This window comes from Phoca vitulina, unplaced genomic scaffold, assembly GCF_004348235.1.
Source record: "Phoca vitulina isolate PV1807 unplaced genomic scaffold, GSC_HSeal_1.0 scaffold3, whole genome shotgun sequence".
Taxonomy (NCBI): domain Eukaryota; kingdom Metazoa; phylum Chordata; class Mammalia; order Carnivora; family Phocidae; genus Phoca; species Phoca vitulina.
Genome location: NW_022589706.1, coordinates 11949666 through 11976899, shown reverse-complemented (window position 1 = coordinate 11976899; position 27234 = coordinate 11949666). Strand labels below are relative to the sequence as shown.

General features: G+C 39.2%; 1 protein-coding gene across 2 annotated transcripts in view; it reads left to right on the top strand.

The window, feature by feature from the left end:
- Nucleotides 1–27234, top strand: part of KCNIP4 (potassium voltage-gated channel interacting protein 4) — a 1108185-nt gene that overhangs the window by 682572 nt on the left and 398379 nt on the right. The gene's annotated exons all lie outside the window — the stretch shown is intronic.

Here is a 27234-nt window from a genome sequence, read left to right as displayed (position 1 = left end):
GCACATGAGATGCAATCCTGGGCAATAATGATCAGTTTATTTTTTTTAATATCACCTAAGTTATTAGATAAAGCCGATCTCTATTTTCTGTAAATGCCTTTAAAAATACTTTAAAGGACAATGCTAATTATATTGTGACTGGTAATTATTATTTTTTTTTTTTTTCTAAAGATTTTATTTATTTATTTGAGAGAGAGAATGAGAGACAGAGAGCATGAGAGGGGGGAGGGTCAGAGGGAGAAGCAGACTCCCTGCTGAGCAGGGAGCCCGATGCGGGACTCGATCCCGGGACTCCAGGATCATGACCTGAGCCGAAGGCAGTCACTTAACCAACTGAGCCACCCAGGCGCCCGTGACTGGTAATTATTTTATATAGAATGTCTTCCTTTCTGTGTTTGGATCTATGCAAATAATAGATTTCTAGTTTCAGTGGCACTCAGAGCTTAGTTTTAATCTGTACTTTAATTCTCTAGACTATTTTGATGGTGGAAAATCTCACGGAGAGAGAATGCATTTCAGAATACTAAATTCCAAAAGCACAACCTGTCCTTCCATATTGGATTTGGCAGTTTAATAAGAGCAGGAGCTAAGTACAAAACTTCTCAGAAATATTTAGAGCAGTAAAAGAAAAGAGGCAACAAATCTTAATGAGCCAACAGTCTTTATCAGGCAGCTAGTCGACTTAAGCTAACTTTCCCATTATTCACAAGTTCTTGAGGGCACTACAGTATAGGTTCCTTTATTAATAGCTCTCCTGTCATCCATTATTTAGGCATCATTCCCTATTAAATCACCAACATATCAGTCTCCTGAAGCACTACACAGGAGAGTTTTAAAAAAACCATTTGACAGGAAGTTGTCAGAGGAAGAGTTGATTTCAACTAGTTAAACATTTGGGCATCCACAATGCTCTGTTTATAGAGAAAACAAAATAGAGAGGAAATAGATTATTAAACTTCGTTTAATTCAAAAAAATCTTGTACTTAAAATTGATTTACAAATGATGGAATGATTTACAAATGATTAAATTCATTTAGTCATCATGAACCTCAGTATAATTTAGGGAAATTTTATCAAGCACCTGCTATATTCTCAAAATCATACAAGACACTGATAAGGACATAAAGGAAATTTAGATGACTTCCTTGATTTTCAAAAGTTACAGTTTTGTTAGGGAGCCAAAGTACACACACACACACACACACACACATATAAAATAAAGCATAATATCTAATAATACAATAAATCTTATTAAATGATAAAATAGGCGGTAAAGGTTAGCATTACTAAAGGATAATTAAAAAGAGTGAGTTCAGTATTCATGGTAATTGTAGAAAGCTTTAGGAAGAGATCCCACTGGAAAGAAGATAAGCAGAAGAGAAGACAAGGACTGTCATCAACCAGAACAAAAGAAGAATCAAAGCACAAGATCAGAGACCAAGCAAGGTGTGACCATGGGGCAGAAAGGCTGGGAAGGTTGATGTGTGTTAAAACCCCAGGGAAATGTGGTTTGGTGTCAAAGTAACACAAGCAGATTATGAAGAAATTATTTTGTTAACTATTTTGGAAAGGATGTATAGATCATAGGAAAGTTACCATCTATACTCAAAAACTGCATTGACCCACCTCTTTCTTAGAAGGCAGTGTAGTGGCACTGTGTCTGTGGTTAAGAATCAGGAGATCATGAGGAGGGAGGGCATTTAGGCAACGATATAAAAATCCAGGAGTGGGGAGAAGAGGTCTAGGCGTACAGCATGGAGGACAAAACAAGAATAAATAAAAGAGGATGCACTTTACAAATTGCACGTTTTTTAGTTGATCCATTTAAATTGATAGAAAGTCAATAGAATTTTATTTTATTTTTTTAAAGATTTTTATTTATTTATTTGTCAGAGAGAGAGAGCACAAGCAGGGGGAGCAGCAGAGGGAGAGGGAGAAGCAGGCTCTTCGCTGAGCAGGGAGCCCGATGCGGGGCTCGATCCCAGGACCCTGGGATCATGACCTGAGCCGAAGGCAGACGCTTAACGACTGAGCCACCCAGGCATGCCGGAAGTCAATAGAATTTTAAAATGGAATTAACTAAGTGATTGAAATAGGATCTGCCTCTGAAGACTTCCTGTCGGATCGTTATTTAAGAGGTACATTATTTTAGGAAAACATCACACTGAAGATTTGTATGGAAGAAGGCTGAAAATAATGGATGACACCAGAGATATTAATAAAAAGACATAAATTGTTTGTTGCCTCCATTGCCCGTGAAGTTAGCCAACTCTAGAAATTGGCCACAAAGTAAACTGCTGTCTGGGATGTTAGCTAGCCCCAGATAGCTTGATGGTTTGTGATTTACTTGCAACAAGCCATGTATATGTATATGTATTCATTTTTTTAGTACACAAATTACACATATTTATTGTAGAAAAGCTAACAAAGTTTAAAAAGAGAAAAGAAACGAGAAATTCTGCAGTCCCACCACACACAGATGAATACTGTTAACGTTTTGGAGTATTTTGTTCTTGTAGATCCTCTATGTAATATATTTGCTTGTTGTAAGAAGCACTGCTAAGAGTAATGTCTGTTTGGCTTACCTTTAATTCTTGTTTACTCTTTTTGTCTCTTTTATTTTTAAACACACTTATTCTAAATCATTGTAACTTAGAAAAATAAAATCAAACATATCCCTTAGTCCCACAGTCGGGAAACACAGAATCTCCTATTTTCTGTAAAATTTAAGAGACCTTTATAGATACAGCCTGTGACAATCGGGCTAACCAGGAATATGTTTAATTTTCAGAGTCTGGGAAAGCAAATGTTGTCAGGGAAGTAGTAACTCAAGTTGATGGCATCAGGCCTGTCCAGGGACCCAGAGGGGGTCCCACAGGACCAACCAAGAGGGTCCCTGGCTGTGCATAGGATGGAAGTCAAATGCAAGCCAGCAGGAGGTAAAAGCAGAGTTTATTGAAGTTATAGAGAGCAGGTACAGACAGAGTGTCTGGTAGACTCAGAAAGGAAAGGAGCATGAGTCTTTGTTCAGTGTCTGGGGGTTTTAATTGTGGGTGGTGTCTGGTGTATGTGTCCCCTCAGGCATCCAGGAACTGGTTAGAAGGAAGATGAGGGCCCAGGTGTTATTTCTTGGAGCCAAGGCCCTTGTTGTAGTCCGGAATGCACATATGATGCCTGCCTTTGGTCATTCTCCCTGGCCCCTCCTTAGATGTTATCTATTCTAGAGAATCATTAACTCCTTGTCCCTTACAAGAAGGACGTGATGAAGCATGTGGAAAGTAGGGTGAAGATGCAGGTCCTAGCAAGAATAAAAGCAGGAAAAGGAGTAAAATGCAGATTTTTGTGGAGTCCTGCAGTTTCCCTATCTCAAAGTTGTAGTGGGCTACCAAAAACCGTGAACAGTTGACATTTTCAGGAGAGAAATGGGAACAAGTAGCAACACCAAAATGCAGTAGGTCTAAAGGGACCATGCGTCGTCAGGGAGGTGTAGAGCTGACTGCCTCTGGTTTCGCAACGGGACAAGCCCTGGTAACGAGTCCTGGCTCCACCTCCCATCAGCTGTATTGGGAACAAGGCTTATTGCTTAACTTCTCTAAGGGCCAGTTTTCTCTTCTGTAAAGTGTGAATAAAACACCCACCTCACAGGTTTGTTCTGTGGAGTAAATCAGCGATGTTATGTGCCTGCCACGGTGCCATCCTTCAGTAAGTCCGAACAATGATGCAGTGTTGACGCAATACAACCTTTAGAGCAGTAAAGCGCGGGGGCTTCGGAGAAAGTGAGAGACGTGCTCAGGGTCACGTAAAACATCCGTGGCAAAAGCCAGGCATGTGGAGGCCTGCTCTCAGCCCACCTCTCCTTCTACTTTAGCAGGAAGCCTTTCCATTCCCAACAGAGGGAGAGAATGTTCAAGTAGACATTCAGAGAACCTTGTTACACCATTCCCCCAGGTCAGTGAATTGTGAGATTGATTCCTCATCCCACCAGGGACCTCTCTCCATGAGGTATCCACAACTATCTAAAGCAAAAAGCAAAACAAAACCAAAACCAAAAAAAAAAACCCTCTCAACATAGTCTGTTTGACTGTTCAGAAAGGTCATAGCCACTTAGTATGACTAATTTGGACTCAAATCTTTTAGTTACTGCAGTTTCCAGAAATAATTTATTATCCTGACATTACGTAAAAGAAGTCAGTACAAAACAAATGTCCCAGCTGGTATTTTAAAATATGTCAGTGGAGCAGATCAAAGAGTCCCTATTCTTTACTTTCTATCAAGATGAACCTGTTTGGTACCTGTCATGGAGTGAAGCTTATCTAGAGGCAACAGGAAGCAAAGGTTATCGCGAATACAATGGAAAAGGGCAAATGAATGTTAACATTTAATTAAAGCCACTGGAAAAGAATGGCCAAGTGTGGGCCGGGGCTGGAAAGAATGGTATGTTGGCGCCCGAAGGAGGCTGTTGAATTCACAGCTCTCTTGGTGTCACTGATGTTATATTGCAATTGTTTGTCTTCAGAAAAGAACACACAAGAGAAAGAGGCCATTCGGTGTGGTGGTTAACTGGTAGGGCTTTCAGACCTCACTGGATTTGAGAAGCAGCTCACAGAGTGGTTGCCCCCAAGTGCTGGGAGCCAGACCACTTGGCTTCAGACACTATGTACCACTTGTTAAATGTGTGACCTCAGGCAAGTCACTGAGTTTCTGTCCCTTTCTTTCTCCTCTTTTATAAAGTGGGGATAATACTAGTACCACTCAAGGCATTGAAGATTTAAAAAGAAGTTACTCTTTATAAAACACAGGGTAAGTGTTATGTAAGTATGTATTAAATATAGTCTTGAGGCTTTGCCCACCACTTACTTGCTACACCCCTAAGAGAAGTTACTTAGACTTTCTAAGCCTCAGGTGCCTCATCTGGAAAATGGGTCTAATCACAGTTTCTGGCTTACACGGTTGGGAAAGCTAAATGAGATCATGCATGCATAGCGCCTCGCATATACCGGTCAAAGAATTATTATCTTGGTTTTTATTTCACCAACTACACCAGAAGCTCCCTGAAGCAGATGTTCTGTCATGTTTCTTCTTGGGGTCCACCTCAAGGCTTTCCTCATTAATGGTGTGTAAAAAGAGCAAAAAGATACAAAGACCCAGATAAAATACTCTATATACAGGTAACACAGGCACATTCATGCCCAAACTTAGAACATGCCCTCAGAAAAGAATCACATGGACATCCACTAAGATACATAAAGTACACATGGAATTATACTCAGAGAATTGTAAAGCAATGAGGTTTGATCTAGTTGTCACAGAGCACACTGATATTCTCTCTTGCATCCTTAACAGATGGTCTCCAGCTTCTCACTGAAACTTCCAATAATCCATAATCAAGTCTTTCATGGAGCACATATATTCCCTTTTCTCTTACATCCCAGTGGAACTTTTAAAAATAGCTCTCTTTGGTAACCATGACAAAGTTTCATTATTGTAGTTAGTTTTGTGCCTATCTCCATCACTGAATGGTAAGTCCTTTGAGATAAAGCATAAAGGATCACTGACTTTCTCATTTTTCTGCCTCCCAGCTATGTATAGAATATTCCTATGCCCCTAGTAGATGCTCAGTAAATATTTGTTGAGCAAGTGAATTAAATCATAAAAGGTCCCATATGATATTTCTCTTTCTAAGAAGGTAGCTTATTTTAAGTGAAATCTCCCAAATCCAATCTCTCCTTCTATTTATGTATAACTTATCATATTTAAAATCTTAAAATCTACAGGAGATCAGTTTTTATTTCCTGACTCAAGGGTTGAATTTAGATTTTTTTTTAATACTTGACATTTTAATTTCATGGACTTATTAGACCTCTAAGGAAAGTCAAAATTGTCTAGTCATTTTGCATATTGTGAATCCAAAACCAATCATTAGCAGAGCCCAGGCTTAAGGCTGGGTCACATGACTCTTAATCCCACATTTTTTTCCACCCTACCATTCTGCAAGCACTTTATAATTGACAAAGTTCCTTTAACCCATATAGCTTTTCGATCCTTAAATCTATGCTGTAGCAAGAACATGTTATGCCGTTAGGTTTCAGAGAGAGAGGAAAACGAGGTCTCAAAGAGATCCAAGGACATCTTGCATCAGGGGAGTAGCAAACCCATGACAGAACCCAGATTCAACTCAGTTTTTTCTATTAGACCAAACCAAGGAAAGGTATATAAACATAGAGTTATCTTTAAAATGGGAAGGGTGGAGAACATAAAGTTGGATGGGTTCAAAGTGGGTGGTGATAGTCAAAGTCAAAAGGATTTCTTACCCACTCCCATCATTAAATACCAATTGGACAATTCTGGGATTAAAACAACTGAGCTCTGCAATGGAAACCAACCCAAGGGTGAGCATGAAGCAAGTTTCCCCCTCAGTGCATGAGAAAAAATATTTTTCTACCTAGGGGCCATCTTGGGATAGAAAACAGGAAAAAAGAGAACCAGCCCTTGCAGGGAGTTGAACTTTGGATAATTTTCCTTACCAAAAAGAGAAACTTGAGTTATATCTAATTAGTAAACTTAGAGCAATCTACCACCTCTCATTTCCTGCTATCTTATACATCACTTGTATCATGAAAATTCTTTAAGACATTCAGAAGAAATACATATGAGGTTGCCTCATAGATATACTATTTGACATAACGTTCTTAGAAGGATGCATGATTACTTACCTTGCTTCCCCTCAGAAGTGGTGCCTGTTCCCTACAGAGTGAGAACCAGCAGGGGTGTGAACAGGGCAGTTCCCTGCCTTTCAGAGGCAGAAGCTCTAGAGCCAGCATGCAGGCTCAGCAAGCTGGAGATGTGTGTCTGCACGGGCAGAAAGAAATCACAACATTCTTAATGAGGCATTGCAACTTGGCTGTTCTCAGTTGGAATCAAAGTTGAGTAAGCTGAAGTTGTCTTGTAGATGGTGAATAATTAGCAACTCCAAGGAATAAAGTAAAAGTATGATTAAGGCTCTTCTCTTTGATTTCTGGAATGATCCCATTTATTGCAATGCTCCTCTTTCCTGCCAAGCAGCTAGTCAATAAACACCATCTGAAGACCCACAGATACCATGAATTTGAGGGGTCTCTTCCAGAAGGTCTCTTCCAGCTATGTCCCTACCTGTAGGGCCACAGAGACCTGATCATCTGGAGTCCACTCTGCCTTCTGTTCCACATTCTGAGTACCCAGCACTTCCAAATCTCTTACCCAAGTGGCCCAAGTCTGTTTTTAGGACATGCATGAGCGACTTTCCTGAGTTCAACTTATAAGTGGTCAACTGCACAAAAGTTATGTGTTATTCTAGCCTGAAAGAATAGCTAACGTTGGTTATTTGTGGAGGGTGTGGAGTGAGGTTGGACTTATGGCCCGGAGTATCCATACATACGTATGCAAGGTCCTTACTGTGCAGGACTGAACTAGGGATGAGACTAGAAGAGAACAGGCCATCATCCAAGAGCTTCCATTGTATTCTTATCATGGCCCACAAATATAAGGTGTGGACCCAGGAGCCTTTTTAGACTTTGCCCCTTTGTTTTTATTTAGTGAAAGAGCAAGCACCTTCCCTAAGTTGTAGTGAAGTAGTAGCAAGCAGGGCACCTACCTAGCCCATTATAGGATTTATAAGTAGATGCATAAGAAGCATGAACGAATATGGTGGAAGATGCATAGGAAGCATGAAGAAATATGATGGAAGAACCAATATAAACAAGTGGGAAGAGCAGGGTTCAAATGAGACAGATCTGACCACCAGGTTCTGACCTGCCACTTCTTAGATCTGGGTACTTGTGCAAATTACTTCAGCTCTCTGAATCATGTCTCTAAAGTGAGGCTTAAATTTTACCTACCGGGGCACCTGAGTGGTTCTGTCAGTTAAGCATCAGACTCAGTTTTTGCTCAGGTCATGATCGCAGGGTCATGGGATTGACCCCTGCATCGGACTCCCTGTTCAGTGTAGAGTCTGCTTGAGATTCTCTCTCTCCCTTTCCCTCTGCCCCTCCCCACCACGTTCTCTCCCTCTCCCTCTCTCTCTCAATAAACAAATAAACTTTTAAAAAAGAAATTTTTACCTACCTTCTAGAATTATAATGGTGGGTATAGATGTGAATAGCATACACTAGGATACTTCACCCACATAGTAGGCATTTTATAAAGGTTTTATATGTGATCGGTAATGAGGAAGTAGATTTTGCAACATAGAAAAAAACCTAGGCTGAAGTGGGCGTTATTGACCTCAGAAAGATCTAGATTAATTGGAAGATGACACCTACTGGATGTCAAACAGAATAGATATTTCTGTTTTGAGAAAATTGATTTGCCAACATTAAGTAAAAAGCATTTTACTCATTTTAAAAAGACTATAATAAATGGAAAATAGATGCTCACATTTCATAGTATTGTGCCACTGTATAATTAACTGAAAGTATGTGAGCACTTCGGGGTCCTGTGGGCATTACTTCTGAATTCTTCTCTGATATTTAGTCATGTTTTCCATCCCCTTTTTCATATCTTTCTCTTTCATCATCCTTTACTTGTTGTCCTTTCAACTTGAATGTTTTTAAAGCATGCCAGCCTCTGGACTGCAGTAATTAAAAGATTTGAGTTAGCTTACACTGCATTAGTGCCTCAGGTTAAAGCATGTTGGGCACGAATAGATATTGCTAGAACAGAGGGCTTCATGGAGCTCACATTTGGACACTGTGATACAGGCATCTGCAGTCTTATGTAAATCCTCAAACCACATTCTCTGGTAAAACGATGTGACATAATAAAAGTTTACAGGAGAAGAGTATGGGGAAAGTCTACATTTGGAAAGAGACAGACCAGGAAGTTTCTATAGAGTTCCACATATCATTGTTAATACTTCTTTTTAAAATGTTTTGCAAGAATATCTTGACTTATTAAATGAAGTGGTTGAAGTTGATTCCTCACTCTAAGGTTTGAAGCAACATATTGAGATTTTCTTTCCTTATTGGTGAAACACAAGCATATTTGTGCCCCTGGGATCATCAAATCCAGAGTTAAGATATTTTTAGAGCTGTGAATGATAAGTAACTGAAAAGAAAATATTCAGAAAAATGTAGATTGCTTAATAGGTTTTTGTTTCTAACTGCTAGGATAGTCACAGTTCAATACATATTTATTAAGCATTTAATATGCCAGGCATTTTAATTGGTGCTCTCCTGGACCTTTCTGTGACTTTCTTGTTATGACTACTCTTTAATATGTAAGTGCAATAAAGTCAGAGAGGTTGCATATCAATAGAAACTAAACTAGTATCAGATCTAGATCTGATGCCGTGGACTAACTCAGACCTTGGTTGGGTTGTAGATTCTCTAAATCTCAACATAGAAAAAAAAATCTGTGAAAATTGAGATAATTTCCTATCTCAAAGGGTGGTCTATCTCAAAGAGTTTAAAAGATCTAAAGTATGTGACAGAATTCAACATATTGCACTGGAATCAAAACATGTTTTAAATGATGAAGGCATGGATACAGCACTACAAAAAGTTACCACTTCGGGTATGCAAAAGCCTGGACTGGTATCTACTAATGCAAAACATAACTATACACTGTAAACCAGCAATTCCACTGCAGGTATCGTGCCAAAAGAAAAGTGCATATATCTCCCAAAAGACGTGTGAAAGAATGTTCATGACAGTCGTATTCATAATAACCAAGTATTGGAACCAACCCAGATATCAACAACAGTAAAATGGATGCATTTATATAATGGAACAGGACTCAGCAATAAAAAAAACAATATACTACTGCCAGATCGTGGATGAATCACACATATATAATGATGAAAGGAAAAAAAAAAACAAGCACAATAAACGACATTGTGTATGATTCCATTAATATGAAGTTCAAAAACAAGCAAAACTAATACTTTGGTGATATGTCAGAACAGTGGTTCCTCGGGGTGCCTGGAATGGCTCAGGTGGTTAAGCATCTGCCTTCGGCTCAGGTCATGATCCCAGGGTCCTGGGATCGAGTCCCACATCGGGTTTCCTGCTCAGTAGGGAGTCTGCTTCTCTCTCCGTCTGCCACTCCCCCTGCTTGTGCTCTCTCTCTCTCTCTCTCTCTCTCACACATGCTCTCTTTCTCAAATAAATAAATAAATGGTTTCTCCTGATATAGGCATGTAATGACTGGGTAGAAGTATGAGGGATATATGATGGGTTAAAAATGTTCAGTATCTTGAGCTGGGTGGTACTTATATGTGTTTTCATTTTGTATGTGTATACAAAAATTCACCAAGATATACACTTAAGATTTGTGTACCTTATATATTTTCTACCTCAATATCACATTGAATAAGGACACAAGACTGTATCTCTTTTTCCTGAATAATGAGCATTATGTGACATGTGGACCTGTATTTTTGTTTTATTATAAGTATTTGCATAGGTATAGGGCCAGTGTAAAATGAAAATACTGTTCCTTTGTTTAAATATTAAGAATTCTATGACGGCAGTAGCAGAATATTAAACCGAGCATGGGGACCTTGTAAGCAAAAGGTCCTACCACACCTCCATGACACCAGCCCTACACAGAGGTACTGAGAAGATTTTCTCAAAAGCCAGGAAGGCTTGCTAAGTTCGGGCATCGACATGGTGTAAAATCCTGGTTCTGCAGGGAAAGCATAGTTTTGGGTTAAAGAGGTTGTGTCCCATTGAGGTGGGTGACTAAGAAATGTTTCTACTCTATCAAAAAGGCAGTAGGATAAATACTTATTATGGGAAAACACACTAAGACTGAGATTAGATACAATGCCTTAATTAAGAGAAGAAAATCTACATGAGAGTTGTGAATAGAAACATGTGTTCTATTAAAATGAAACATGCAGTGCTTTCCATGCCAGGAGAGAAATGCTGAGATGGCACAGCGCTAATAAGCTAGAATAGCATGCGTGCTAGTGCTGTCCTTTTCTTCACTAACTGAGCACACTTGATGCTGTATTTATATTACTTTAATCATTAAGTACACCAGAATTCTTTGAGAAATTCATGTTCCGGGGTGAAGTATTTGACATATGAGAACAAGAAGACGAGATCATGGAAACAGAGCATGGAGGCAAAGGGGAGGCTGGGAGGCTTGGGGATGCCCAGGTAGCTGGACACACGGACTTCGTTTGCTTATAGGATTTTGTTTCCTTCTTACAAAGTGAGAGCCAGCCAGCCGGTGTCATCAGGCAGTCCCCTGCCTTCCAGAGACAGAATCTCTGGGATTAGCACCAAGGTTCAACACACTGGAAAGTGAGAGTCTACCTGAGTAGAAAAAGGTCACAACATTCTTTTAGTTCTTTTTCTATATAGTTTCCTGTATTTAAAGTATACATCTTGGTGATTTGATATACACATACACTGTGGAAGGATTCTGCCTATCTAGTTAATTAACACATCCACCACTTCACATATTTATCTGTGTGTGTGTGTGTGTGTGTGTGTGTGTGTGTGAAAACATTCACCTTCTACTGTTAGCCAATTTCAATTATACAATACAGTGTTATCAACTCTAGTCACCATGTTTTACATAAGATCTTTAGATCTTAGTCGTCTTATAGCTGAAAGTTTGTACCCTTTTACTAACCTCTTCCTATTTCCTGCACTACCCATCCCTTGTCAACAATTTTCTACTCTAAGTTCAAGGTTGTTGTTGTTGTTGTTTTTTTGGTTTTGGTTTGTTTTAGATTTCACATATTAAGTAATATCACGCAGTATTTATCTTTCTCTATCTGGTTTATTTCAGTTAGCATAATGCTGTCAAGTTCTATCCATGTTGTTTCATATAGCAGGATTTCTTTCTTTATCATGGCTGAATAATATTCCGTTGCATGTATATACCACATCTTTATCCATTCATCCACTGAGAAACACTTAGATTGTTCCATGTCTTGGATATTGTGAATAATGCTGCAGTGAACATAAGAATGCAGATTTCACTTCAATATCCTGTTTTCATTCCCTTTGGATATATACCCAAAAGGTGGGATAGTAGGATCATGAGGTACTTCTATCTATCTATCTATCTGTCTATCTATCTATCAATCTATCATCTATCTATCTGAGAGAGAGAGAGGGAGACAGAGACAGTGAGAGAGAGCGTGGGCATGGAGGAGAGGGAGAAACAGACTCCCTGCTGAGCAGGGAGCCCAATGCAGGGCTTGATCCCAGGACCCTGGGATCATGCCTGAGCCAAAGGCGGACGCTTAACTGACTGAGCCACCCAGGTGCCCCTATATTTTCTTATTTTTTGAGGAAGCTCCATGCTGTTTTCTATATTTAGAAATTTACTTTCCTACCAATTTACTTTCCTACCAAAAGGATACAAGGCTTTCCTTTCCTCCACATCCTTGCCAACACTTGTTACCTCTTATATTTTTGGTGATAGCCATTCTAACAGGTATGAGGTAACATCTCATTGTGGTTTTGGTTTGCATTTCCCATAAATGACAGGTGATGTTGCATACCGTTTCATGTACCTATTGGCCATTTGTATATCCTCTTCAAAAAATGTCTATTCACGTCCTGTGCCCATTTTTAATTGATTTTTTTGGTTATTGAGTTGTATGAATTCTTTATATATTTTAGATATTAACAACTTAACAGTTATATGATTTGCAAATATTTTCTCCCATTCTGGAGGCTATGTTTTCATTTTGTTGATAGTTTGTTGTGCAGTTTTTTTCTTTATTTTTTTCATTGATGTGCAGTTGACATACAGTGTTATATGAGTTTCAGGTGTACAACATAGCAATTCAACAATTCTATATATTATACTCTGCTCACCATGGTAAATGTCGTTACCATCTGTCACCATACAGTGTTATTATGATATTATTGACTACAGTCCCTATGCTGTGTTTTTCATTCCTGTGACATTTATTGTATAACTGGAAGTTTGTACCTCTTAATACCCTTTACCTATTTTGCCTATGACCCCAACACTTTCCCCTCTGGCAGCCACCACTTTGTTCTCTGTATTTATTATTCTGTTTCTGGTTTTTGTTTGTTCATTTGTTCTGATTTTTAGATTTTATCTAAGTGAAACCATATGATATTTGTCTTTCTCTGACTTATTTCACTTAGCATAATACCCTTTAGGTCCATCCATGTTGTTGCAAATGGTAAAATCTCATTCTTTTTTATGGTTGAGTAATATTACAGTGTCCGTGTGCACACGCGCGTGTGCATGCACCACATCTTTTTTTATCCATTCATCTATTGATGGACACTTGGCTATTGTAAATCTTGGCTATTGTAAATAATGCTGCAATAAACACAGAGGTACATATATCTTTTCGAATTCATGTTTTTGTTTTCTTTGGGTAAATACCCAGTGGTGCAATTACTGGATCATATGGCATTTTTATTTTTTAAATTTTTTGAGGAATTTCCATACTGTTTTCCACAGTGGTTGTACCAATCTACATTCCCACCAACAGTGCCCATGTGTTCCCTTTTCTTCACACCCTCACCAACAATTGTTATTCCTTGTCTATTTGATACGAGCCATTCTGCCAGGTTTGAGGTGATAGCTCATTATGTACAACATTCTCAATGAGGCATTGCACACTGGCTGTTCTGAGCTGGAATTCAAGTGAAGGAAGTTGTCTTGTAGAGAACAAATAACTGTCAAAGTTGAGGAATAACTCATGAGAAAGCTAAACTAAACTAAAATAGCTATTATTGGTTTCTTTCTTTGGCTTCTTGAATGGAACCAATGCTCCCATTTATATCCATGCCTTGTTTCCAACTACACAGCTCCAGTAAGGACCTTTTGAAAATCTAGTGGCTGAAAGCAGGCACTCCATTAAAATTAAAGTTTGGTCACTCTGAGCTGCATGGTTTCAAAAAATGAATGTGGGTCTTGAGACATTTTATAAAAGTCTTCCTAGCTTTATCATGGACGGCTAGATTGTCAGTGAGTCTTTCATTCGCAAACATTTCTAACATGAAGTTTCTAAGAGTTTGCAAGGCTGCTGACATAAATGAGACTTTATTGTACAGGCGTACCTTGTTTTATTGTGCTTTGCCTTATTGTGCTTCACAGATATTGCATTTTTTTAAACAAATTGCAGGCTTGTGGGAAACCTGTGGTAAACAAGTCTATCAGTTCTATTTTTCCAACAGCATTTGTTTGCTTCATTTCTCTGTGTCACGTTTGGTAATTCTCATGGCATTTCAAACTTTTTCATTGTCATTATATTCGTTATGGTAATCTGGGATCAGTGATCTTTGATGTTACTATTGTAATTGCATGGGGTGCCACAAACTGCATTTGTATGAGAAAACTTAACCGATAAATGTGTGTATTCTGAATGCGCCACAAACCAACTGATCCCCCTTCCCTCTCCTGGAGCCATTCTCTTCCCTGAGACACAACGATGTTAAATTTATGCCGATTAATAACCCTACAATGGCCTCTAAGTGTTCAAGTGAAATGAAGAGGTGCATATTTCTCATTTTAATTCAAAGAAATGATTAAGAAACGATTAAGCTTAGTGAGGAAGGCATGTTGAAAGCTGTGGCTGAAAGCTAGGTCTCCTGGAGCAGTTAGCCAAGCTGTGAATGCAAAGGGAAACGTCTTGAAGGAACTTAAAAGTGCTACTCCAGTGAACACACAAATGACAAGAAAGCAAAACAGCCTGATTGCTGATATGGATGGGAGGAAGCTTTAGTGGTCTCATTAGAAGATCAAACCAGCCACAACATTCCCTTGAGCCAAAGCCTAATCTGGGGCAAGGCCCTAACTCTCTTAAATCCATGAAAGCTGAGAGAGGTGAGTAAGCGGCAGAAGAAAAATGTGAAGCTAGCAGAAGTTCGTTTATGAGGTTTTAGGAAATAAGCCATTTCTACAGTATCAAAGTGGAAGGTAAAGCAGCAAGTGCTAATGTAGAAGCTGCAGCAAGTTCTCCAGAAGATCTAGCTAAGATCATCCATGAAGGGGGCTACACTAAACAACAGATTTTCATTGTTAATGTAAATTAAGTTATGTGCATTTTTTACATAATGCTAATGCATTCTTAATAGACTACATTGTAGCATAACCACAACTTTTATATGCACTGGGAAACCAAAAAATTCATTTGACTTGCGTTATTGAGATATTCACTTTATTGCAGTGTTCTGGAACCATACTTGCGGTGCGGTATCTCTATGAATGCCTATATTAATATCTGAATTTATTCCCACCTGTATTGCATTGACAACCACCTCCATCAGTCATCTCTGTGTGTCCAGTAGGGTGTTTCATATGATATGTACTAACCTGCACTTCTGCTCTGGCCTCCTGGTAGATGCCCACAGCTCCTGAGCCACTTTGAAGTCATCAGTCACTTTGTGGAAGGAGACATCGTGGCAATCCCTGGATAAATGCTAAAAAGAAAAGTCAAATAATGCTGAGGAGAATATAGAGATGTCACTAATCAGGAAGAAAACTTTCCCCTTCAGAAGTAATACTTGTGCTGAGACCTAAAGATTAGGTAGGAATGAACAGGGCACCATCAGAACAGTAGGAGCAAAACCATTTGGAGGGAGGGAGCTCGGTATGGACAGGGGGAATATGTTAACGAGAAAATGTCTGCTTTAGCAACAACAACAACCCCTGAAATACCAGTGCCTTAGCATGATGGCTGTTTATTCCTTGCTTCCATAGTACAAAGTTGCAGCAGGGAACACTGCATCACATAGTCCCTCAGGAACCCTGGCTGACAGAGATTCCGCCATCTTGAGTGCTTGACCTTCCAAGTCATTTTGTGCATTGACAGTCAGGCTTACAGAAGGACAAGAGAAAAAAGCATGGGGGCTTGTGTGGGGAGGTCTGGAAAAGCCATATAACATTTCCACTTAGATTCCAATTACCCTGTCTCAGGAACGTGGCCACAAAGGATGGTCATATCTTTGGAGGAGTTAAAGTTTTTAGAAAATAATTCATAGGTCAGAAGCTTCATAGATTATAACTGAGACCATTAGAATCCAAGATTATTTATTACTGTGGCTGAGTTGAGATACAGGCTTATTCCTTTACTCATTTATTCACTCTTTCATCCACTTATTCCTTGAACGTTTATCACATGCCTACATTATACTATGCAATTGGCCAATAAACCACATTTTCATGCAAAGATTAATAAGGTGGACAGGTTATAAACAGAAGTGCCAGAAGGAGACATGGACAAACTTTTTTTTCATTTTACATTTTGGATAATCATTTAAGGAGAAAGCTGTAATTGCTCATTGGTGCTTAAATGAAATTCTTATGAATACAAAACAGGCAGAATTAGGGAGAAAGTTTTAAAGTAGCGAATTCATTAAAAAAAACAAAACACTTGATAAACTAAAATCTGTGAAAGTATCTTCAATGAAATCCCATTGTTCCATTCTTCCAAATTGCTCTGTGCTTTCAGATGTCCCAGGCATAGTCACTCAGATTGCTGCACATCAGCCTCCCCTTTTATGCACTGAAAAACTCAGGTGTTTGATTTGCTTTACTAACTGTCAAGTAAGATGTTAGGAAACATGTAATGATTTTTGCCGTTCCCCTCTTGTAGTTTTAGAATACATTTTCAAATTGCAGGATGTGATCAATACTGAATGCCTGCTTGAGAGAGATTTGCAGACCTAGACATTACCCAAGCAGAGTAAAATATTATATTTTTCCATATTTTTGACTGTTTGGAGTCAGGCGGCTGATAAAACATTTCTCTAAGCATGAGCAGGACCCCATTTAAATACCATGCCAATCATCCTAGCTTATTTTAATTGGCATTTAAAGAATTCCTCTGCTATCTTTACTTCCAAATCCTTGGCTCAGTTGTGACACATAAAGAAAGCTTTAAAAGAAGTGTGAGTAATTAAAGAGTAATTAAAGCAACAAGCAATTAACTAATTGATCCTAAAAAAAATAGCTTACACAACACCAACAGTATATTTGCAACAACTTTGTGAGACAGCCTGGTCTATGATCATTGATGAGTCTTCATTGTTACTCTCCTGCAACAAGCAACCAGACCAAAAAAAAAAAAAAAAAAGAATAAAAATCTGCAAACAAATGTTCACTGGTATTTCAAACACTTGGACCTTCTTCCAGTTACTATCTCTCACCTCTGTCTCTTTCCTTGTTCCGGTGACCTGGACATCTCCTCTCCCCAGTCCTGCTATGTCAACTAACAGACGATCCATGGCTTGTGTGGGAAATCTTCCCTTACCTCCTCCTCTTCTTCCAAAGAATCTATTTAGACACTTGTTCTGGGCTTCTGTAGTCTCTGGTTAGGCCCCATCATAGATAGGACTGGTGAAATAATTTTAATGCCTAGTGAAAAATAAAAATGCAGGGCCTGTGCTGAGAAACTATTAAGAATTTAAAAATGGCCACATCAGAGCATGAGACCAAGCCTGGAGGCCCTCTGAGTGGGGCAGGAGTCGGGGCGGGGTGGGGGGGGGGGCGGGGGGGCAGGGCGCTGTGGAATCATAAGACTTGCCCAGCCATGAGGCTGGTTCTGTTCATAGCTTCATCTTGGGATTGCTGCTGTCTTTCCCTGTAAAAGTAAAGCTGCACAGAGCAGGGGCATGTGTAACTTGTTCTCTCTATTACCCTCAGCAACAAGTGCCCCCCTGGCCTGGTAACATTACATATCGGGATGTGCAAGTCATTCTTGAACCTGGCTTTTTCTGCTTCTATGATGACATCAGCTCCTTCTCCCTACCTCGCTATCCTGGGACCTCTCTTGTCTTCCTGAATATTCAGTTTGTCTCAGGGCCTTCACACGTGCTTTGTTCTTCCCCAACAAAACCATAGAGTTCGGTAAATCTTTTAGGTCTTGCCTCAAACCTTCCTTCCTCAGAGAGCCCTTCCCTGGCCACTGCTAACTCAAACAGCCCCCGACAGCCAATCCTCCACTGCCTTAGTTTATATTCCTGCCCTGATTATGATTTTAATTTACACATGTTACGTGTTAGATTGCCATGTCCTGTCTCCTGTCTCCAAAATGTAAGCTCCATCAGGGCAAGAACTGGGTCTCTCTTAGATTCCACTGTCTCTGCAAGGAAAAATGAAACACAGGGCCTGCTACCTCTAAGCACTTGCTGAATAAATGAATAAATAAGTGAATGGACCTTTAGAAACTGCTTTTGGTCTAATCTTAATTATTTGGCAAAAATTTAAGAATAAAAACTGAGTCCGTAACTGCAGCCCAAAGGCCAAATCCAGCTCACCTGATTTGGTAAATAAAGATTTACTGGAACACAGCTGTGCCCATTCATTTCCATCATATCAGGGTCTACTTTTGTGAAACAGGGGCAGGGCTGAGTAGTTCCCACGCAGACTGTATGGTCGGCAAAACCTATTTACTCTCTGACCTTCAGAGAAAGAGTTTGCCAATCTCTGGCATAGAGCATGTACCACTTGAGAACATAAGAAGAAATTACGCGTCCAAAGAGTTTCGAGCCCTCTCCATTAACAACACGAACAAAAAGTAGACCAGTAGCAAAAAAAAAAAAAAAAAAAAAAAAAAAAATTTTCTTTTTAAATAAAGAATTCTCACATTTATCTGCCTTGAAGTGAAAACAGCTCCATGTGAGTCTGTTCAATGACTATGATGAATCAACTGGGTGCTTAGCTAACTCTTATTTAGGAATGGAAAAAGCAGGAGAGGGGACAGAAAACAGTAAAAATGAGAAGGCAAGACTGAACGAGACAAAGCTCTGCCAAGAGTAAGGAAGATGGAGACTGAAAGCACATTGAAAGAAGCATTGAGAGGAAAGTAGTTTGGTGGTTCCTCAAAAAGTTGCAAATGGATTTACCATGTGATCTAGTAATCCCATTCCTAGGTATACACCCAAAAGAATTGAACACAGGGATTCAAACAGATACGTGTACACTGATATTCATAGCAACATTCTTCATAGTAGCCCAAAAGGAGAAAAGCCCAAGTGTCCTTCAACAGATGAGTGGATGAACAAAATGTAGCATATGCACACAAAGGAATATCTATTCAGCCATAAAAAGGAATAAGATTCTGACACATGCTACAACATGGATGAGCCTTGGAAATGTTATGCTGAGTGAAATAAGCATTAAAAAAAAAAAGACAAATATTGTATGATTCCACTTACAGGAACCGGTGTAGTCAAATTCATAGAGACAGAAAGTAGAAGAGTAGTTACCAGGGACTAAGGAGGGGAGGGGCAGGGGATTATCACTTAAGGAGCATGGAGCTGTTTTTTGGGATGTTGGGAAATATCTGGAAATAGATGGTGCTGACGGTTACACAACATTGGGAATGTACTTAATGCCACTGAATTGTAACCTTTAAAAAGGTTAAAGTGGTACATTTTCTGTCATGTATATTTTACTACAATAAAACAGATTTTTTTAAGTATTTTTTCATTTTTTATTAGACAGAGAGAGAGTACAAGCAGGGGGAGCGACAGGCAAAGGGAGAGGGAGAAGTAGGCTCCCTTCTCAGCATGCAGCTCAATGTGGGGCTTGATCCCAGGACCCCGGGATCATGACCTGAACCGAAGGCAGACACTTAACCAACTGAGCCACCCAGGCGCCCCAAAACAGATTTTTTAAATGAAGAAGAAAAAGAACAGACACTGGCAACAGAGGTACCAGGCTCCTCTTTGTCCCTAAAGCCATGCACAATTCCAGAAGAAAGGTATATAGACCGAGACACCAGCTTATGGAAAAGCAGAGGTCACAATGAGTCTGGAAGCTAGAAGTGGTGAGTGATCACACTGGACACTCAGCTGGGGAGATTTCTAAGCGAAATGCTGAAGGAACAGCTTAGTAAGAGATGAGAGAAATGAATTGAAGACAGAATCGTTAAGCAAAAAGAACTTAAAGATTTGGAAAATGCTCAGCCTGTCCTCATTACAAAAAATGAGAACATGTGTTTGGAAGACAACACTAAAGGTATGGAAGAATCAACCATTTGTTAGAGAGATTCCTGTGGGTGTGAACCACAGAATTAATCAGCCACCCCAGCAGGAAACTTCCAATTTGAACTGAGGAGGAAGGAGATGGGACCTAATTAAGGAAAGCTGCAAATGGGTGCTTTTTTCAAGAAAAGGGAAGAAGGATCCTGAAGGCAATTCAGAGATCATCAAGGCCATGGCCTGGGTTTTAGTAGGTCAGACGGGCTCTCACAGAAACTGTGGGGATAGAGCCACTCAAAGCCTTGGAGTGCAGTCCCAGCCTAATTGTGGAGGTGACATTGCCACCCCAGTGAGTCCGGAAGGTAGAACATTGAGCCAGAGAGGATTGTTTTCAGCTGTAAAATCTCATGGAGTTTGCCGTGCTAGATCTTGGGCTCACTTGGGACCCATCACTCCTTTTTTTCTTTCCTGTTTTCCCCTTTTGGAATGGGAATCTCTGTCCTATCCCTCTCCCATCATTGTGTTTGGAAGCATACCACTTGTTTGATTTCATAAGCTCATAGCTAGAGAGGAATTTTGTCTCTGGATGAATCCCACTTCCAATCTCTCTCATATCTGAGTTAGATATTTAGACAAGACTTTGGACTTTAGGCTTTAGAGTCAATGCTGGAACAAATTAAGATTTGGGGGCTCTTGGGATGGAATGAATGTTTCTTGTATGTGAGAAAGACATGGATTTTGGGGGGCCAGAGGGATACAAACATTTGATCCACAGCAGTCCACCAGACTGCTATGGGTTGATTGTATCAAATCCTCCAACGTTTTTGTATCCCCTCCAAAATTCATACATTGAAGCCCTAATATGGTGCTAATTGGAGATGGAACTTTTGGAAGGTAATGACAAGGAGGTGGAGCCTCCATGATGGTATTCCCATTCTTATAAGGAGAGGAGCTCTTTCTCTCTCTTCACAATGTGAGGATACTGTAAGAAGACTGTCATCTGTACACCAGGCAGTGGGCCCTCACCAAGAACCCAACCATACTGGGATGCTCATTTTGGACTTACAACCTCCAAACTGAGAAATAAATGTTTGTTGTTTATGGCCCCAGTGTATGTTATTTTGTTACAGTAGCCTGAGTAGACTAAGACAAGAGTGAACTGAAGATGGATTGAAGATGAGAACTGTCATTAATAAAATGGGTGCAGATAGGCTCTGTGTTTTCTTTTGATATTGTAATTTTAAGTCCACATTAACAGAACATAAAAGCATGTAAGATTCTCTACACTTATTTTATACTCACAGGTTACTATTGGTTTCCTCATTGTAAAAAAAATAAAAATCACAGTTAACTTGAGTGTATTCCGAAAACCAGATGATTTAGAATTAATCTGTATATCGAGTGGAGTGTTTTTCTCAGAAGTAAAAAAAACAACTTGAGACTAAACTGGTGATGTGACTGAAAATTGATGTGATCCCAGAATTAAAAGCAGTGTACCATTTTGATGAAACTATTTACCTGTATGAAAATGCAGATGTTACCTACTGTTAGAAACTCCACAGTTAAATTTCTCTCCTGAACTGTAATAAATTTCCCCTCAGAGTATAATTGGATGGCTGCTTGTAAGTTACAAGTCTAGAGAAAAGGATTCAAAAGTAATTCATATCGGGCGCCTGGGTGGCTCAGTTGGTTAAGCGACTGCCTTCGGCTTAGGTCATGATCCCGGAGTCCTGGGATCGAGTCCCACATCGGGCTCCCGGCTCGGCGGGGAGCCTGCTTCTTCCTCTGACCCTATCCCCTCTCATGCTGTTTCTCTCTCTCTCTCTCAAATAAATAAATAAATAAAATCTTTAAAAATAAATAAATTAATAAATAAATAAATAAATAAATAAACAAAAGTAATTCATATCTTTAAGAATAATTTAAAACAGTGTGAAATGGATGAATATTGGGGAGAGTAATGAATTAAGATCTCTATCTAGAAGCATAAAAGTGCATCATTTGTTGAGGTCATGTCATTGTAGTAAAGAAAAAGGATCATAATAGTAACAAAAATAAGGATTTTTACCATTCAGTAATATGCCTACTACGTGCCAGGCTGTGGTCCCTGTGCTTTCCATATAGCCACGTGGTCAAGGAGGAGGGCATAATGGAACTGACAAATCAGAAATAAAAACATTGCTTCCTTATGAGTATTTTAAGCCATATTATTTGAGACTAACCCTGCTACTTTTAAATTGGTTTCATCCATCATTTAAGAGTCTACAATGATCTCTGGAAAAATCTATTTCCTCCGCCAGGGATTGTTGATGTTCCAAGTGCGATACAACCGTGTTTCATTACCAGGTGCACCAACCATGGAAAGTGTAGATCTCTGGTCCTCATTTCCTAGTTAACTAGCATTCCGTTGTTGCACGGTGACCACCATCCTGCAGCACTAGCGACCATCTCGCTGACGTGCTCAGAAAGGGGATTGCGTGGTATCAGTAAGACACACTGGCCTGTGGCATAAAAAGTGTCAGAAGCCCTGTGTCCACCTTGCATCATTAAGCTGCATGCAGTTGATCATTTACGAATTCTTCCCAGGCTCCGAGTGTGGAAGCAGAAGATGCTGGTTTCAAAGTCCTTTAAAATATCATGTCCACCCTATCATACATCTTAGCATTCCAATAAACCTGATTTCTTCTTCCTCTGCTATCAAATACACAAAGCTCTCAGATGAGAAGGTGACTGAGAATGCCAGATAAGTAATGTGCTACTTGGTCCCCCGTGTTTTTGTATGCTATCAAATGCTACCTTTGTTCAGAATATCTCTGTGCTTACTGCAAGCAATTCTCTTTTGGGCCATTTTGCCTCTTACTGTAATAAATGACAAAGAAATTGAATTCATAGAGGTATTGCTTGGAAAAATGATACTAGCAGATTGAATTTCAGGGCAATGCTATTATTTTTGAAAGCCACAATTCTCTCATCTACCAGGATTTACCTTTCTTTCCCCATCCAGGGAAGGATTACTGCTGACAAACTGTAACTCCTTTTCAAAACATTTACTTTTTCCTTTTACGGTTTCCTTATGAGCCTTTGAAACTCACAAGGAGTAACCGCAGCTGCACCAGCTAAACGTAATTACACATTTAATTTGCATGGGACTTGGTTAGGTGGAAGAATATGTAAATAGATTCTTATCTTTGTTGGCTATTAGGATTTCTTTCTTTCTTTCTTTCTTTATTCTCTCTTTCTTTCTTTCTTTCTTTTTTTTCCCCCTTGGAATGGCAAATAAAGTACAATGTCCTTAGGTTTACTTTTTAAGCCTGTGGAGTTTAGGATGTTGGTGGATAACTGTTTGCTAACCTTTTACTTTGGTTACTGTTCATTTTTCCTGGTTTATCATTGAACCTCCAGCACCTGATCCCAAGTCTGGAACATGGGAGTAGCCTGCCCACCCCCAACTCCCCCCAAAAAGAAACAAAGAGAAATTGCACTTAGTTCAAAGCGGTAAGAGGAGTGTGGCATATGCTGCATTTTTAAAATTTACTTACTTATTTGAGAGAGAGAGAGAGAATGAGAGAGTGTGGGGGTGGGCAGGGTGGGGGAGAGAAATCCTCAAGCAGACTGCACACTGAGCTTGGAGTCTGGGAGTCCGACACAGCACTTGATCCCACAACCCTGAGATCGTGACCTGAGTCGAAACCAAGAGTTGGACGCTCAACCGACTGAGCCACCCAGGCTCCCTGGCACACATTGTATTCTTAATGGGAAGTGCCTTCCTACATACCTGAAATCTTGTTAATCATTGCAGCCAAAGAGAGATTAGGTTCCATGTTTCCCACAGTTAGCTGAAGGACAGGGCATGAGGTCTGTGTTTCCCATGCCCCAAGATTGTTTAGTAGATAGTACTTATAATGGTTATAACAATATAACCATTAAAAGTAACAAGAACAATCCAAAAGCCCTCCCCCTGTGCAACCTCTTACTAGGAGAATTACAGTTTTAGAATGAGCAAAATTTGTATTCAGAAGTGTGAAATGGTCAAAACCATTAACACTGACATAGGAATTTTGAAATATTCTTTGGCATTTTTTTTCTCATATATCTTAAGAATCCTATTTCCTCAGAAAGACCACATTACATTTTTTTTTCTTTAATTTTTAACCACAGGAATGGACTTGAACGACAAAGTTGTAGATACTCAGCCACACAAATGGTTTGATGGTAAATCCTCACTGGTGTAGCTGAGGCCATAAAAAGGAAAAAGAATGCAAATTTCAGAAATAAAATGAAGGGGAAAGTGAGCTCCCCTGAATTCAATGTTTTACTAGACCTTTGGCATTTGAATGAAGATTTGATCAACCTGAATAATTAATGTAATAATAATTACAAAGCTGAATAGTTTTATATTCCTGATGGACATAAATGGCTGCTAACAACAATGTATTTTGTCCTTCAAAATATTAATTGATAACAAGAGTAGAATCATATCCAGACATAGACTCTTAGCAATATAACATTTTATTGAGAATATATTTGGTGCTGTAAGATGATTTCTTTTGAAGTTTCAAAGGGACCAGGAAGCTGGATGTACAGTTTAAAAAGGCATTTGGATGGTGTTGTGAAGTGGGGTGGGGGAGATGCCTCTGAAAGGTTTCAGTAGTCCCAGGCCTGATCCTCATCCTCACATTAACTAATTAAATCTACATGTACCTACTATGTTATACTCATGATATTGCTAGCAATTACTATGAAATACTTGGCATGGATCAGGTAAAATCATATGTGTTTGATATACATTATTCTTTTATACTTTATAATAGCTCTACAACATAAGTATAATTCTGATTTTATCAAAGAGGAAATCTTTGGGGAACTTAACAATTTTGCCCAAGTATGCAGAGTATAGAGTTTTGTTCAGGTTCAAATCAAAGCCTTTCTAAGTCTAAAGCTGGCTTCTTACCATGGTCTGTTCTGCCTCTCCAAACTTTTTTTGAGGGTCTATTATGTGCCCAGCTCCTTTCTGGATTTGGGGGATGATGTAGTGAATAGGTTTACCTCCTGCCCTTAGAGATCTTGCCCTCTAGTTAATGACCTAGATTTTAAATAACTATATTAGCAATTAATCCATTACCATGATGGTTGTTAGTATTATGAAGGAAAAGTTCAGGATATTATTGTGGGCAGGGGGATGGTACTCAAAAGAGACAGAAAGAAGTCCTAACATACATGTAGAGAGGTGGGAGTTATATATGTTGGGGAACTTCTTTTAAAAACTTAAATTTCAAAATCATCAATTCAAAATATTCTTTTCAGAACATCTGTTTAATTTTGTTGAGGGCTGAGCTGAATTTCTTAGTAATTGTCTTACAGATAATATGGCCATATTTTTTAGAAACAAAATAACACAAGAAATGTTACCTATAATATATTATTATCACCTTTAACATTTCCCCATGTCAGTTGAGAAGAGAGGAGGAGAAGCTACACTTTGGTCAATGTTTTATTGGATTCAAGTGCCTGTTTGGGACTTGTTGCCCTTGGTTGCTTGCTGCTTTGGATTTAGCAGTTTTAAGTCAGTAAAATCAGGGTATGGTTTGCCAGGAGGTTTTTGCTTTGAAGATTTGCTTTCCCCCTTCTGATTTTTTCTTTGATCCGATGCAAAAATGTGCCTTTTATAAAACTGCATCTACGAGGCAATTGCAACAGGAATTCTTTGGAACAATGTTGTCACCGTTCAAAACTCGTGTTAAGGTAAAGCCTAACAAAAGTATGAAATATGACAAGCCTTTCCTTCACCTAGAAAAGTACTCTTTCCTGGCTGCCAACGGGATGGCAGGTGCTACGCGATTTTTAAAGGTTTTCTCATTTTACTGTCACATCAACCTGATGAATTGGGAATTGGTGCCATTATTGTTGTTGGTAAGGTTAGACTCACGTGACAGATGGTAACACTGAAGCTGAGACAAAGTAAGTGAATTTCCCAAAATCAAAGGCTAGTGAAGTGCACAGTCAGTTTTCAGTTCTGGGGTCATTGGGCTAAGAGCCTGTGCTCCTTCCAGTCTAGCTGGTTATTCTGTACTTGATGTCATTTTGTTTCAGCCCAGCTAGAATGGGAGCAGTATGTCGTCAGGATGTATCAGCCATAGACAGTGTACAATCTGCAGGCAGAGCTAAAAACTTGCAGAAGGAAGAAAATGCTGGAGATTGAGTGAGGATGATCTAACTGCCCAAATGCCAGAGTCATCCGGTTGCTGGTAAAGACTGACCTATATGCAATGCGTCCTGAAACATGATACTCTTCTGTTCTTTTATTTTTTTATTTTTTTTTTTTTAAAGATTTTATTTATTTATTTGAGAGAGAAAGACTGAGAGAGAGAGAGCATGAGAGGGGGGAGGGTCGGGAGGGTCAGAGGGAGAAGCAGACTCCCTGCCGAGCAGGGAGCCCGATGCGGGACTCGATCCAGGGACTCCAGGATCATGACCTGAGCCGAAGGCAGTCGCTTAACCAACTGAGCCACCCAGGCGCCCCTCTTCTGTTCTTTTAAATAAGCCAAACCCTATTAAATTTCTCACCATTTCCTTTGTCCCTAGCAGAGGACAAGCATGCATACTTGAAATAAGCAAAAATGAATTTCAATAAATTAGGTAGAAATCTTCTCAGTGAGGGTGAATGAGCAGGTCTTACCCTTAGAGGTTATACCCTTTTCAACTTGCCACAGTCTCTTGGAGAGTCTTTTGCCCTCAATAATATTAGTGATCTGATTATATATTTATTACCTCAGCCATTAGAAAATCCATTTGAATGCTATTGTGTATAGTCATGTGTGGTTAATTTCCTTGGAATTTCATATTTGCTTAGTTTGGAATGAGAAACTTAAATGTACATATAAAATAGATGTTTAAAAAAATAAATATCCTGCTATGGTCTTGAGGATTGTCAGAAATGGACCATATACCCATGTAAATGATAACTTTGACTTTTATTGGCTTCAGCTGAGCTATCCCTTAGAGGTATAACAAAATAAATGAATTACTTATTGTCATATTGCCCAGAAGAAAATGAAATGTGAAAATACCCATGTTGCCTTAAGCCAAACATATGGAGTCTAGAAAAAAAATAAAAAGCCATGCTACCATAAAATATGATGTCTGGTGGCTACTTTTTCCAAAGCCTATTAAGTTGAGCTATTAAAAAAATGGGTTGAGAAAGGCAGGAAGGGAAATTCTGTTTTTATTTTAAGTGCATGAAGTGGTGCTAGTTTGATTATCTAAGTCCTTCTTCAATTATTGAATTTTTAAGTAAGGTTAGGAATTTGAACCAATTTCA